This window comes from Nerophis lumbriciformis, linkage group LG05 (assembly GCF_033978685.3).
Source record: "Nerophis lumbriciformis linkage group LG05, RoL_Nlum_v2.1, whole genome shotgun sequence".
NCBI classification, from domain to species: domain Eukaryota; kingdom Metazoa; phylum Chordata; class Actinopteri; order Syngnathiformes; family Syngnathidae; genus Nerophis; species Nerophis lumbriciformis.
This window is the reverse complement of record NC_084552.2, coordinates 7,718,272-7,732,296: the sequence shown is the minus strand read 5'-3', so window position 1 is coordinate 7,732,296 and position 14,025 is coordinate 7,718,272. Positions and strand designations below refer to the sequence as shown.

Sequence of the window (14,025 nt, the reverse complement as noted above, 5' to 3'; positions counted from 1 at the left end):
TTCCACAGTCCTCTTCTCTGCCACCATCACCAGTGAGTCCACTTGTATTCCCATCGTAGAACCTGATCAGTTTCTCCAGTCTGGAGCTGTCCTTCTTAGATGTACTGAACTACCATGTAGTACAGAACACTGGCAACCACAGACTGGTAGTACAACCACAGACTGGTAATACAACCACAGACTGGTAGTACAACCACAGACTGGTAGTACAACCACAGACTGGTAGTACATCCACAAGAGTTTTTTACAGACGTTGAAGGAGTGCAGCCTCTTCAGGAAGTACAGCCTGCTCTGTCCTTTCCTGTACAAGTGGTCCGTGTTCACAGTCCAGTCCAGCTTATTGTCCACTCACACCCCGAGGTACTTGAATGAGTCCACGGTCTGTACCTCGACTCACTCGATCACAATAGGTTGTGACCTTGGACTCGACCTCCCAAAGTCAATGACCAGCTCCTTGGTCTTTACCCCATCCCTTCAAACGCAGTGTATTTGGTTAGTACTCATTTTCTAATCAGCCTGCCCTAAGCCTAATGTTTGTGTTGAATAAATCATCTTTGTGATTAACACATGCTTTCATATCATTTGACACGGTTGTAAATTTGTTAGATATAATCATTCAATTCAAATAATATCAAGACTGAGATTTTTATTTTTGTGTTAATATTTGAGTGGAAAAGTTGAGCCCTGAGGACAAAAAGATTAAGAACTGCTGGTCCACACAACAGGAACATTCTAGTGTTTGTAAGAATGTGCTGCGTTAAGGTTTTTTTTAACTAACCTCCCGGTACATTAGTTGAATAGCCCAAAATATGCAAAAGAGAGGACCTAAGATGGAACCTTGAGGAACACCACTAGTATAACTAAATAAGTTGAACAAATGACTACATGTGAAGTAAACAAACATCTTACATAAATCACATTATGAAAAAGAGAGGACCTAAGATGGAACCTTGAGGAACACCACTAGTATAACTAAATAAGTTGATCCAATGACTATTGACTGCATGTGAAGTAAACAAACATCTTACATAAATCACATTATGAAAAAAAAGAGAGGACCTAAGATGGAACCTTAAGGAACAGCACTAGTATAACTAAATAAGTTGAACAAATGACTACTGACTGCATGTGAAGTAAACAAACATCTTACATAAATCACATTATGAAAAAAGAGAGGACCTAAGATGGAACCTTGAGGAACACCACTAGTATAACTAAATAAGTTGAACAAATGACTACATGTGAAGTAAACAAACATCTTACATAAATCACATTATTAAAAAGAGAGGGCCTAAGATGGAACCTTGAGGAACACCACTAGTATAACTAAATAAGTTGTTCCAATGACAACTGACTGCATGTGAAGTAAACAAACATCTTACATAAATCACATTATGAAAAAGAGAGGACCTAAGATGTAACCTTGAGGAACACCGCTAGTATAACTAAATAAGTTGATCCAATGACTACTGACTGCATGTGAAGTAAACAAACATCTTACATAAATCACATTATGAAAAAGAGAGAACCTAAGATGGAACCTTGAGGAACATTACTAGTATAACTAAATAAGTTGATCCAATGACTACTGACTGCATGTGAAGTAAACAAACATCTTATATAAATCACATTATGAAAAAGAGAGGGCCTAAGATGGAACCTTGAGGAACACCACTAGTATAACTAAATAAGTTGATCCAATGACTACTGACTGCATGTGAAGTAAACAAACATCTTACATAAATCACATTATAAAAAAAGAGAGGACCTAAGATGGAACCTTGAGGAACACCACTAGTATAACTAAATAAGTTGTTCCAATGACAACTGACTGCATGTGAAGTAAACAAACATCTTACATAAATCACATTATGAAAAAGAGAGGACCTAAGATGTAACCTTGAGGAACACCACTAGTATAACTAAATATGTTGATCCAATGACTACTGACTGCATGTGAAGTAAACAAACATCTTACATAAATCACATTATGAAAAAGAGAGAACCTAAGATGGAACCTTGAGGAACATTACTAGTATAACTAAATAAGTTGATCCAATGACTACTGACTGCATGTGAAGTAAACAAACATCTTACATAAATCACATTATGAAAAAGAGAGAACCTAAGATGGAACCTTGAGGAACACCACTAGTATAACTAAATAAGTTCAACAAAAATGACTGCATGTGAAGTAAACAAACATCTTACATAAATCACATTATGAAAAAGAGAGGACCTAAGATGGAACCTTGAGGAACAGCACTAGTATAACTAAATAAGTTGATCCAATGACTACTGACTGCATGTGAAGTAAACAAACATCTTACATAAATCACATTATGAAAAAGAGAGAACCTAAGATGGAACCTTGAGGAACACCACTAGTATAACTAAATAAGTTCAACAAAAATGACTGCATGTGAAGTAAACAAACATCTTACATAAATCACATTATGAAAAAGAGAGGACCTAAGATGGAACCTTGAGGAACACCACTAGTATAACTAAATAAGTTGATCCAATGACTACTGACTGCATGTGAAGTAAACAAGCTCCAGCAACACCTTAGTTCCATAACAATGTAACTGCCCAAAGGGAGAGGACTTAAAGGGGTACCTTGAGGAACACCTCAATGATGTCAATCACAAGTTTGTTTAATGCACAAAAGTTGTTCTATACAACAAGAGCACTCTTGTTTGCCTCCTGAGTTTTGAAGTGTACTGGGGTGTGATTCCTGCTCTAAGACCCTCCTGGCCCATTCCTAAATGATTGCAAAAACATCACCTCCCTAACTAACCCTCTGAATTCATGTCCAGTTCTGGTGTGAGCATCAGTGTCCACTCATACAGCCTCTGCCCCAATAGGATGATAGTACAGGACAGAGTATGGATCATTGATGGTATCAAATATGGATTGTTTGCACGTGTTTATCCCCTCATTCTACTATTGTTCTTTACCAATACAAAGACTCGCTGAGTGGTGTGACTTGTGATGACCACTGCTAATGCACTGGACACGTTTGGCATTTCCCTCTGAATATTTCAGCATCTCGCTCCAAAAGCCCTCACAGTTAGTGCAGATTGAAGATGTCAGATCCTGCTACAAACCATGAGCATCAAGTACACATCTGGAGAGACATCCACTCTTTACTGGAATGCTTTTGTTTCTAGAAGGAGGGTTTTTACCTCTGGATTTATGTCCAAGACATTTATACAGTCACAAAGGCATGAGACCATGTGATGTCATGCAGGATAAGGTTCTGCAGAGCTTCAACCCGGACTTTGATTTATTCTTTTGAAATCTTTCTCATAACTGGAACAGTGAAAGGGCTGTTAATGTCTTTTTTAAGACCAGCCCTGTTGCTCTTTTTACACACAGACGTGTGTGTGTGTGTGTGTGTGTGTGTGTGTGTGTGTGTGTGTGTGTGTGTGTGTGTGTGTGTGTGTGTGTGTGTGTGTGTGTGTGTGTGTGTGTGTGTGTGTGTGTGTGTGTGTTATGTAGGGCTGCAGCTAACGATTATTTTTCTATCGATTAATCTATAGATTATTTTTTCGATTAATTGGTTAATCTATAGATTATTTTTTTCGATTAATCTATAGATTATTTTTCCTTTTACCGATTTTTTTTTTTAATTTAAAATGAAGAGGAAAAAATAAATGTAGGCCAGTTTTTTCAAAAGGCATGGCTTTTATTTACAAAAAAAAAAGTATGGCCACTAGTCAGTCAACATTGACAACAACATGACAAAATATTCTGTAACAATGTAAACATTTAAAACTTTTAACATTTAGCAAAATTAAAAGTAGCTTATTTGCTTTTTAATGTGCAAATATAAAAGTAAACATCCAGTGCAAATCTTAATATTCTGGAATAGTATAAGCATTTCAAAAGTAAAAGTATTGCTTATTTTGCTTTAAAATGTGCAAAAATAAAGATAAACATCCAATACAAAAAAGTGCAAAACGGAAATATTCTGTAACAAGTGTAAACATTTCAACAAAGGTAAAAGTATTGCTTATTTGCTAAAATGTGCAAAAATAAAGCTAAACATCCAATACAAAAAAGTGTACAGTGTACACATTTCAACAAAAGTAAAAGTATTGCTTATTTTGCTTAATAACACAACAATGATAGTATGATTAAAGTGAAAGTTAATTGTTGGTTTGTACATAGTATATGTAACTGTTAATGTTGTAAAAGGTATTTGCACAACTAATTAACGTTAGCGTTTGTGACACGTCTTGTGCCGTGGGGTTCTTTCAGGACCGACAGACTGAACGCCAGACGGCTTTGCCAGGTTTACAATCTTTTAATTTAACACAAAGTCTTTTCTCTTCCAACTGCGCGGATCGCGCACCTGGGCACGATTGCGGCGTCGCTCCCAGCGCGCCCCGCCTCGCCGCTCGCTCGCCGCCGCCGCCTCTCCACAGCGTTAAAGAGGAGCGCGTCTTTGTAAACACTGAACAGGCACGCCAAACGCGCCTCTCAGAGCGAAACGGTGCTTTAGTTTATGAATTTACAACGCAGATACAAATGACACATTCATGTTTTTGTGTAATAATGACAACGTATACGCACGCGGACGATTGACTTGTTGATGGTGATGGCAAGAACGCTGTCGGGGGTTTTCTTTTCAAATGTTCCTTCATAGCCGTTGTGCTGCTATGATAGGCCATTTCCGCTCGACACAGTGTGCATACAACAACATTATTAGGCCGTTTATTGAAATACTCCCACACTTTTGACGACTTTTGGCGTGCTTTTTTCCCCTCGCTCGCATCGTCTGCTTTGCGCTCCGCCATGACAGTAGTGTGACGTAAATATGCGACGCGCCGACGCACAAAAACGGCGTCGACGTATTTACGTAACTGATGACGTCGACTACGTCGACGCGTCGTTTCAGCCTTAGTGTTATGTAACAATTGCCAAAACGAAACCAGTTAATTTTCCTATGCACATGAAGAGCCGTACTCCAACGGTGCCTCGTAAGAGACAATTGACAGTGTTTGTTGATAATCCCACCAACAAGGTGGAGGTCTGATTGTGTAATGTTGGACACAATCATTCAATATGCTTCAATCGTCTTGGATTCCTAGAAAGACAAAAAGCAAAGCTTTTAGAGATGCGCGGTTTGCGGACACAACCGCGGAGTCCGCGGATTATCCGCGGGTCGGGCGGTTGAAATAAAAAAAAAATTAGATTTTATCCGCGGGCCGGGTCGGGCGGTTGAAATAAAAAAAAATTAGATTTTAAATAGATTCAGGCGGGTGGCAGTTAAACCAATTCGGAAATATATATACATAGTTAAATGTTGTTACCCACATACGAAAAACGAGCAGGCACCTGCAGCATATGCCACAACAGAAGAAGAAGAAAAAAAGAGATGGCAACGCCGGCAGCAAACGTGGTACGCGACAAACTAAAAAAGGGAATACTAAAGACCAGGGGGGAAAAGGCCAGAAAGGTTCAGCGTGGACTCGTTTTTATGAGGTTGTAAATCAGGATGATAGTAATGCTGGCTACGTGATTTGCAAGAGCTGCGACGCTGTTTATGTCTACGACAGTCACAAAACCGGGACATCTAACATGGTGCATCACATTTGTGCAAAACCCCGAACCTCCACAAACACCCTGAGCATGAGCAGTTTCGTCCGCCGTGATCCCAGAAGAGTGCCACAGGATGTTAAAACAAGATCGAACGCAGCTGCCTGCAGCAGTTTGAGTGGCGCGAGTGCGCTTGGAGGTGCGCTCAGCGCGGCTCCCAGATGATTGCGCACTGGTGTGCGTCTGGGCGTCTGACAGCGTGGCACGCATTAAATGTCTTTGCTGCATTGGATCAGTCTCCTTTCTTTAACAGGCAAAAGCTTTATAACCTCACTAATGCCTTGCATTGTCTATATTAGATATATAACAACGGGCGGGTGGCGGATGGCGGATGGCGGATGGCGGGCGGGTGCGGTTTTGATTAAATGTTAGTTCGGGTGGATGGCGGATGGTTGACGACTTTTGTGATGCGGTTGCGGATGAAATAATTGCCTATCCGCGCATCTCTACTAGCTAGTAAGCAGTTTTCCGAATAGCAGCGGTAAAAAAGGTGTTACTCTTCATTACTTTTGCTTGTAACAAGTAATCTAATTACTTTTATGGACGTTATAACGGCGTTAGCGAGACGTTTGATGTAACGTGGCATGCTAATTTCGATGTAGTTGTATTTCAACAAGACAGTGTCAGAAGCTCTGCAAGTTCACTGCAGGAAGTAACTTTTTACAAATAGCAACACTAAAATAAAAGGTGATGTCAAATAGGAAGCGGCAACATCACACAGCAAACAACACACTTGTGAGTACACACTTATACACACACTGCTACTTTGAGGGAACAATGAACAACATATGGATTGAAGTGACAAGCTTGCTATCCTACAATACCCCACAGGTGGACAAGGAGACTACAGCCATCAAAGCACATTCAGTCTCTGTATTAGCTAGCGCTAGCACAATGCAGTCAAAAGACTCAACAGAGATGCCGTCCCGCAAGAGCAAACAAACTCAGCTGAGCTGATGCTGCTCTGTCTGGGCACTGACGTCACTTAGCAACAGCCACCGCCTTTTAAAGGCACATACACACACTCTGCTCTCATGAAACATCAGATATTTTTTCAGTAACTCAATATTACTCTCCCCTGTAATTAATCACATTTATTAAAGAGTAATTTTATTAGTTATTCAATGACTTTCTTGGCAAAGTAGCAGGTAACTATAATGAATTACTTTTTAAAAGTGATTTTTCAAGCACTGCTAGCGCAACATTGAATGTTTTGGTTGGATGCTAGGGTGTCCGCTATGGGAATTTTGTACGCTAACTCACTGGAATCTTTTCTTGCAAACTAAAGCATGACGTCTCCCCGAATAAACTTGTAAACTGTCGTAAGACCAATTATGTTGGCAACACTAGCATAGCCGCAGCATGTGAGCTACAGTGCTAACAATGTCTGCAGCTTACTGAATTGATAGACCCAGCGTCCTCTGCAGTGCACGTTGGTGTTTTGTCAAAATGACTAAATAAATAGAGCAAATACAAACGTCCATTGCAGAGTACATTGGTTGGCCAAGCTTGTGGTGGACATGAACAGGTCAAAGGTGGTATCAAGTCCTTCAAGCAGGAACTTCAAAAAGTGGAGCAAACAAGCGAGGAAGATGACAGACTTTCTTCACATTTGCTGGTCATAAACAGCAAGCGGTGGCATTACTCTTCCAACGCCATTCCAAAAAGCGTAAAGGACATTCCAAGAGACAAAACTGGGCCCTCGCTTCTTTCAGAGTCCCTTTAAGGTTTGGATATTTAGCTTCAGGCTGGGGATTAAAGTTAGGATTAGTTTTATTTAAAGGTTCCAGTTAAAACCAAATGGCAGGACAAGCAAGGATTAGGTGTGTGTGTGTGTGTGTGTGTGTGTGTGTGTGTGTGTGTGTGTGTGTGTGTGTGTGTGTGTGTGTGTGTGTGTGTGTGTGTGTGTGTGTGTGTGTGTGTGTGTGTGTGTGTGTGTGTGTGTGTGTGCGTGTGTGTGTGTGTGTGTGTGTTTGACATACTGGGCAGCAGGTTTTAGCCCGCAGACATTAGAACATCTGCCGGTTCAAATATCAAAGTGGCCATGAAGCCGACACAGATGTCACCTCCTGGCGTCTCATCCTATACGTGTGGACCACTCCCATCATCATCATCATCATCATCATCCTGCAGACGCTTTCTGCCAAGCGGTTGGCCACCAGAGCACAGCAGTAACTGTAACAACCACACCTGTAGCTCACTATTACACTACTTTTGTTTGAGCAGTTGGCGTGTTGATTTGCAAAAAGGGCGTCAATCACGGCTATTCAACTCAAATCTGGCCTAGGAATGACATCATAGTGACACCAGCCAATTCCTAAAAAGAGGAGAGTGCTCCTGTTGTATAGAGGAACTTGGACCATGTCAACACATAGGCAGTATTTCAACATGACGAGCAAACATACAAACTTGTGATTTACATTACTGAGGTGTTCTTCAAGGCAGCCCTTTAAAGAGGAACTGCACTCGTCCTGGAATGTTGTCCTTATGGAAGACAATTCATGTTTTTTATGCAGTAAGTAAATGCAAGCACAAGTCAGCCGTTAAAAAACATCCATAAGTTGTAAGTATATATGTAATGTAGTAACATTCATAACATGTCATATATACATGATGTAAGTATATATGTCATGTAGTAACATTCATAATAACATGTAATATATACATGATGTAAGTATATATGTAGTATCTAGTAACATTCATAATAACATGTAATATATACATGATGTAAGTATATATGTCATGTAGTAACATTCATTATAACATGTAATATATACATGATGTAAGTATATATGTCACGTAGTAACATTCATAATAACATGTAATATATACATGATGTAAGTATATATGTCATGTAGTAACATTTATAATAACATGTAATGTATACATGATGTAAGTATATATGTCATGTAGTAACATTCATAATAACATGTAATATATACATGATGTAAGTATATATGTTATGTAGTAACATTTGTAATAACATGTAATATATACATGATGTAAGTATATATGTCATGTAGTAACATTTATAATAACATGTAATATATACATGATGTAAGTATATATGTCATGTAGTAACATTCATAATAACATGTCATATATACATGATGTAAGTATATATGTCATGTAGTAACATTCATAATAACATGTAATATATACATGATGTAAGTATATATGTCATGTAGTAACATTCATAATAACATGTAATATATACATGATGTAAGTATATATGTCATGTAGTAACATTCATAATAACATGTAATATATACATGATGTAAGTATATATGTCACGTAGTAACATTCATAATAACATGTAATATATACATGATGTAAGTATATATGTCATGTAGTAACATTCATAATAACATGTAATATATACATGATGTAAGTATATATGTCATGTAGTAACATTCATAATAACATGTAATATATACATGATGTAAGGGTATATGTCATGTAGTAACATTCATTATAACATGTAATATATACATGATGTAAGTATATATGTCATGTAGTAACATTCATAATAACATGTAATATATACATGATGTAAGTATATATGTAGTATCTAGTAACATTCATAATAACATGTAATATATACATATTTTGATCATGTTAGGCATACATGGGTGTATTAATTTCCCAAACGCATCACATTTACTTTCCCTTCAACAACAGCAACACTACTAATCATGAGAGACAACAAACATAATAAAACAATCGCGTACTGAACAATGTCTGCTCTCTTTTAGGATGTTAATATCTTCCTGTTTAGATGAAGAATGACTCTTAGTCCTCGCGAAAGTTTAAAAAACGAGAGTGGGTGCAAACCAGCGTCTTTTCGTTCCCTTTCTGGTCATCTCCAAGTCTAAAGTTCTCGCATTTATGTCCACATTATTTCTCATCTACAATGAACTTTCACCAGCTCCGAGGCAAGAGAGCAGCTCACCAGCGGATGTCAACAAGGCGGCATCTGGTCAGTGTCGGTCTTTAATGTCACCTCTTAGAATAACAATATCGCTGATAGTAATAATATTATTATGATATATTATAGTGATCATATTCAGCTCACAACATGTAAATGAGTATTGGTGGCACTTTTTGGATGTTTATTTATTGGGTTTTATTGACGATTTAGAATGCATTAAAAACAAGATGTATGTGTTCTTGTCTCTCATAAAGATTGGGAATTATAAGCAACATTTAAAGAAAAAAAAGTGCACTTCCTCTTTTAAGTCCTCTCCTTTTTAGTGATTACAAATGATGTTGGTAATGTGATTCATGTAACCAAGATGTTGCTGAACTTGAGTTCCTCAAGGCTCTATTTCCGCTCCTCTCTTTCATTATTTGGACTTTTCAACTGGTGACACTCCAGTTCACTTCAGAAAATATTTTTGCAGCAGGTCCTTAAAAACAGCAGATTGCTGCTGGAACTATGACAAAATAAATAGACCAAAATCAAAGGTCCACTGTAGAGGACGCTGGTTGAACTGAATATAAAACTAACAGTGAAGGGAGAAAGCCAACCTTGACTCTAAGGCAAGCCCAGCAGGCACAAGACATTGAAACAACCTTCAATTAACTTAAATACAACGTTGAAACAACGTGCTTTTTGACCACGTTTATTCACTGTTGAGTAGGGGTGTAACGTTACACAAAAATTTCGGTTCGGTACATACCTTGGTTTATTTTTTTATTTTTTTATTTTTTTTTATTTTTTATTTTTTTCTTGGTTTAGAGGTCATGGTTCGGTTCATTTTTGGTACAGTAAGAAAACAACAAAATATAAATTTTTGGGTTATTTATTTACCAAATTTGCAAAATTTTCCACCAAAATATTTGTCTTAGTGTAATATTTGATGTGAAGTAATGGGAATCTTGGATAGGTCAATAATTCATAATAACATTGATTTTGATTCAATATTATGTTTTGAGCAATGACAGTTTGAAAGAGAAAAAAAACATCTTTGTTTTATTAATCAACATTGCAACTTTTTCTGAACTACATTTAACCTTTAAGCTTTTTTATTTCACTTTTGTTATGTTTTTGTTTATTTGAATAGTATTTTTAGAATGTGCCGTGGGCCTTTAAAACATTAGCTGTGGGCCGCAAATGGCACACTTTTGACACCCCTGCTATAGATAATAAAAAATTAAATGTGATAAATCTATGGATAAAAAGCAGAGCCTGACGTTTATCATAACTCTCTCTCTCTCTCTCTCTCTGTCTCTGCCCCTCCCTCACCAATGCTGCTGTTTGTTTTGTTTTTAACCCCTTCTTAACCCTGAACATACATTGAAAATACACGCAACCCTAACTCAAAATGCCGGACATTTGAGGCATTTAAGAAACTCCGCCCTGACAGCTCCGCAAAAGAGGACATGTCCGGTGAAAAGAGGACGTATGGTCAGTCTATCCTAGCCCGTTAGCTGCTAGCGTGCCGTGTGTTGTGCCTCGGTGTGCATTGTTTACACAACGTGCGTTACGCTACTTAATATGTCCGTGTGGAAACTCGTTCGGTACACCTCCGAACCGAAACGGTTCAATACAAATACACGTATCGTTACACCCCTACTGTTGGGTTCTGACGTTGATTTAACATTGAAATTTGGTCATTTCCCAACCAACAACATGAATCCAACATTAGACATCGAAGTTGTCTCAATTTACAAATACAACTATTTTGTAACGTTGTTTCAAAGTCAGTTTTAAAGGACACGTACGTATAATCAACGTTGCATCAATGTCTTGTGCTTGCTGGGAGGCAAGTTTATCCACGGAGCACAATTTGTACACATGGCAATTCAAAGTGCTTTACAGAAAATGACAAGAAGGCAAAAGTAATATAATCCAAATTAAAATAACTTCAGTTTACTTAACATAAGTGTCTAACAATAACAGACTAAGACAGGGGTCGGCAACCCGCGGCTCTAGAGCCGCATGCGGCTCTTTAGCGCCGCCCTAATGGCTCTCTGGAGCTTTTTCCAAAAATGTATGAAAAATGGAAAAAGATGAAGGGAAAAAAATCTATTTTTGTTTTAATATGGTTTCTGTAGGAGGACAAACATGACACAAATCTCCCCAATTGTTATAAAGCACACTGTTTATATTAAACATGCGTCACTGATTCGAGTATTTGGCGAGCGCCGTTTTGTCCTACTAATTTTGGCGGTCCTTGAACTCACCGTAGTTTGTTTACATGTATAACTTTCTCCGACTTTCTAGGACGTGTTTTATGCCACTTCTTTTTCTGTCTCATTTTGTCCACCACACTTTTAACGTTGTGCATGAAAGGTGAGTTTTGTTGATGTTATTGACTTGTGTGGAGTGCTAATCAGACATATTTGGTCACTGCATGACTGCAAGCTAATCGATGCTAACAGGCTATTTAGGCTAGCTATTTGTACATATTGCATCATTATGCCTCATTTGTAGGTATATTTGAGGTCATTTTGTTTCCTTTAAGTCCTCTTAATTCCATGACACACTATCTGTATGTAGTATGTCTTTAAATTTTTTGCGGCTCCAGGCAGATTTGTTTTTGTATTTTTGGTCCAATATGGCTCTTTCAACATTTTGGGTTGCCGACCCCTGGACTAAGATAACCACTACAAGATTGTCACGTTTTAGCTATATCTAATGTGCCTCCAACATTGCTCTAATAAATAGTGTAAATAAATAATGACACATGTACAGTAAACATGGATAGATAGGAAGAAGTATACTGGAAGTAGAAATATAGAAGGTATGTCTATTCCCCCCTCATAAAAGGTCATTGAAGTCTAATAATTGAAACTGTTGATGTGCGTGTAACAAGTACTCGAGCTTGTACAAATACATACACTATTGATTATACAGTAAGTCTTACTGTGTTGTTTTTCTGGCCTCATTTTCACAGCAGACATTCCCATTGTCACGGCGTGGACTATGAAGCAGCTTGCTGCGAGGATTTCGCAGCTCGCCGCGAGGAATGTTTTCCCGTGGTGCAAACGGACAGGACCGGACATCGGAAGAAGGTAGGAACATGATTTAATCTCTACTCAATAAAGTACAAACAAAAACAAAAGGCGCACACAAGGCGGAGACACAAACTTGGCGCAGAGTACAAAAACTAACACTTAAACAGACTAAGGACATGAAACAAAAAAACACTTACTGTAACAAGAACTATGGCATGGACCGAGCAAAAACAGAGTATCAAATAGAGTCATCGGAGTGATCTAGAGCAGTGGTTCTCAACCTTTTTTCAGTGATTTACCCCCTGTGAATTTTTTTTTAATACAAGTACCCCCTAATCAGAGCAAAGCATTTCTGGTTGAAAAAAAGAGATAAAGAAGTAAAATACAGCACTATGTCATCAGTTTCTGATTTATTACATAGAATAACAGTGCAAAATATTGCTCATTTGTAGTGGTCTTTCTTGAACTATTTGGACAAAAAGATAGGTTTTTATTCATATTTATAAAGGATTTTTGAATTGTTGCTATTTTTAGAATATTTAAAAAAAAATCTCACGTACCCCTTGGCATACCTTCAAGTACCCCCAGGGGTATGCATACCCCCATTTGAGAACCACTGATCTAGAGTATCAGGGGGAATGTCGCCAGGCTGACTACCTGGCAACTACAGGGTTAAATAGTCATGTCATGATTGACATGTGTCCGAACACCAGCAGCAGGTGAAAATCATGCCACCATGGCAACCAAAACAAACAAGAGTGCATCAAACAGGAACTAAAAGAGTCCAAAAACCAACAGAGCATAACCAAACAAAGCATGACCACAGATCATGACACCCATGAAGTAAAATGGAAAGTGGTAGGAAAGTTGCAAGTGTTGACAATAACAAGAAACAACAACAAGGACATAAAACAAGAGGATTAAACACCTCGGCGTCTCATTGATTGATTGATTGATTGATTGAGACTTTTATTAGTAGATTGCACAGTGAAGTACATATTCCGTACAATTGACCACTAAATGGTAACACACCAATACGTTTTTCAACTTGTTTAAGTCCACGCTAATCAATTCATGATACAAATACATACTATCATCATAATACAGTCATCACACAAGTTAATCATCAGAGTATATACATTCAATTATTTACATTATTTACAATCCTGGGGGTGTGATGAGGAGGGTTTGGTTGATATCAGCACTTCAGTCATCAACAATTGCATCATCAGAGAAATGGACATTGAAACAGTGTAGGTGTGACTTGGTAGGATATGTACAGCGAGCAGAGAACATAGTGAGTTCAGATAGCATAAGAACAAGTATATACATTTGATTATTACATTTGATTATTTACAATCCGGGGAGGTGGGATGTGGTGGGGGGAGGGTGTTAGTTTAGGGTTTTAGTTGCCTGGAGGTGTTCTTTTAGTGCGGTTTTGAAGGAGGATAGAGA

General features: G+C 38.1%; 1 protein-coding gene and 1 long non-coding RNA gene across 2 annotated transcripts in view; one reads left to right on the top strand and one right to left on the bottom strand.

The window, feature by feature from the left end:
- The window catches only part of LOC133606910 (uncharacterized), a 193,238-nt gene extending 180,473 nt beyond the window's left edge, over window positions 1–12,765 (top strand). The window contains exon 3 of the long non-coding RNA XR_009815325.1: window positions 12,510–12,765. This is a non-coding gene — a long non-coding RNA (uncharacterized lncRNA). The remainder of the gene's footprint in view (window positions 1–12,509) is intronic.
- The window catches only part of ntf3 (neurotrophin 3), a 118,006-nt gene that overhangs the window by 83,248 nt on the left and 20,733 nt on the right, over window positions 1–14,025 (bottom strand). The window lies entirely within an intron of this gene.